The following is a 2,605-nucleotide window of genomic DNA, read 5'->3' as shown; positions in this document are numbered from 1 at the left end:
TTATAAGAGTGGGCCTGCCCCACCCAAATCCCAAACTCACTGCCTCTGACAATTGTACTATGCATTATTTTTTATAATGAATCATAAGCCAGGCGAATTTCTTTATGAAAAAGTCAACTAGAATTCTTCCTAGCAGAGAGCCTCCCGGCTTTGTCCTTAGCACTTGGTCCTCAGGCAAATCACATTATTTTTCTGTAAATGGTTCTTCATGATTCAGAGAAAAAAAAAACGGACCCCCTGCCTGCCTCAGAGCCTCGGTGAGAGGTGACCGTGGAATGCGGAGGAGCTCTGGAAACTGCACGGCGCTGCGGGTGTGGGTTGCTCGCTGAAACCTTCGTTTTCAACTGTCCCCACCCAAGACCTAAGGGGTGCCTTTACCTACCACCCTCTCTTCCCCTACAGGTCCGACCTGGTAGTACCAGATGTCATCACCCCGCTTCCCCTCTCCCAAGAGAAAGAATCCCCCACAGAGTTTGATGCCACTCGCCCTCATAGGAAGTGGAACGAAGGCAATGGTCAGAGACAGTCCCACACTGCTCCGGGCAGGGGACGGCTGGGCTCAGAGGCAGCCCCCCAGGAAGGAGATGCAGAGCGTTCCAGGGGCTCAGGGAGGGCACTGCTGGGCAGGTCAGCTGGAGTGCAGCTCACCCCAGGGCCACAGGTAACTCTCGAGAAGTCTGCTCCTGATGGAGGAACTGTCCTCCACCCACCTGGGGAAGGCTCCTTGAAAACAAACAAAACAGGGAGGTCAGACATTCTCCCCCCATGTACAGGGGCTGGACGCAAACACAGATCCTAAAGGTGTCTGGTTGTCCTGCCGTGAATTTAATATGGAGAGGGTCTCAGAAATGGCCAAAGTCTTGGGAATTCACTGAGTAAAAAGGAATATTGGTTATTCCAGAGAGGACACTGATCGAAGGATGCAATCCGGAGACATTGTTTTGGACACAGGGAAGATGTCACTCCTCAGCCTCACTCACTGGGAGGGGCTTTATTACCCAATGTGGGGAGACCTGGGTAGCCAGCTCAGTGCTCCAGCTTGGGGGTACCTCACCAGGCCTCACTCTCCCTGTGGAAAAGACAGGAAAAAGGACTGGAAGGAGGCATAATTGTCTCCCCTCAAGTCTAACGTGGAGTTGGTCTAAGCCATCTCCTCATGCTTTCATCATTCCTCTGGGTCCCACCAGATTCCCCGAGGCAGGTCAGCCACACACACACACACGCACGCGCGCACACACACACACACACACACATACACACACACAACGGAGGCAGGTCAGCCCCCCCACACACACACACACACCGGAGGCAGGTCAGCCCCCCCACACACACGCACGCACGCACACACGCACACACCGGCCTTCTTGCCACTTGCTGTTGCAATGTGTCAGCAAGTTAGTCAGTGACGCCCAGCCGAATTGTAAAGGAGCACTTTATTCACTGGCGGGCTGTGGGGGTATAATCACAGCCCGAGCCTTCTCTGCTGCCTGCTTTTAAGGAAAAAAAACCTACGTTCTTGGCACCACTTTTGGCACCGTTAAGGGCGGGAACCGATATAGAAGGAGGATGAGAGGAGCTGTTAGAGGTCAGGGCAACCATTAATCTTTCTCTCCATGGTTCCTCTGAGTTTCCAAAGGCATCCTAAACCCCCTTATCTTTATACTTTTTTCTGGGTTTCTCCAGGCCCTCATGTTTACAAAAAAACCACCAGAGTATGTACGTGCAGTAACTGAGGGTCAGAATGGAGGTACATGCAAACCCACAGAAGACTGTGGCCTGCATTTCAGTGTAGGGTTTTTCTCTAAGAAAAGAAAGCTTGGCCCTGGCCATTTTGGCTCAGCGGTTAAAGCGTCGGCCTGCGGTCTGGAGAGACCCGGGTTCAGTTCCGCTAAGGGCACGTACTTCGGTTGCAGTTTGTCCCCGGCCCTGGTTGGTCGTGCGGGTGGCAGCCACTCGATGTGTCCCTTCACGTCGATGTTTCTCTCTCTCTCTCTCTTCCTCTCTCTCCCTCCCACTCTATCTGTACAAAAAATGGAAAAATATCCTCGGGTGAGGATAAAAAAAAAAAGAAAGAAAGCTTGAACACAGGTCTGCTGAGGCCTGCAGAGACCTATGCCCCTGAATTCAGTCAGAACCGTGAATAAACCCCACCTCGGCCCTCGCTGTGCCTTCCCTGGCCCGGCCAGCTGTCAGTTCCCCGAACATGCCAGGTTCTTTGGCACCTGAAAACCCTCACGTATGCCGTCTCTGATGCCAAGGATCCTTCTTACCCCAGCTCCTCCCAGGACTAGTCATTTCTCGTGTATCAAGTCTCCACTTAAATGACTCCTCAGAAGCCCATCTGGTGTGGCTCAGTGGTTGAGCGTCGACCCATGCACCGAAAGGTCACTGGTTCGATTCCCCATCAGGCACATGCCGGGGTTGTGGGCCTGATCCCCAGTGGGGGGCACACAGGAGGCAGCCAATCGGTGTTCTCTCTCATCAGTGTTTCTATCTCTCTCTCCCTCTCCCTTCTTCTCTTTCTAAAATCAATAAAAGAGAAACAAAGTTAAAAAAAGAAAAAGAAAGCCCAAGGGCAATTATATATTTTTTAAAAAGTCTCCTC

This window comes from Molossus molossus, unplaced genomic scaffold (genome assembly GCF_014108415.1).
Source record: "Molossus molossus isolate mMolMol1 unplaced genomic scaffold, mMolMol1.p scaffold_m16_p_1, whole genome shotgun sequence".
NCBI classification, from domain to species: Eukaryota; Metazoa; Chordata; class Mammalia; order Chiroptera; family Molossidae; genus Molossus; species Molossus molossus.
Note: the sequence above shows the minus strand (reverse complement) of the source record.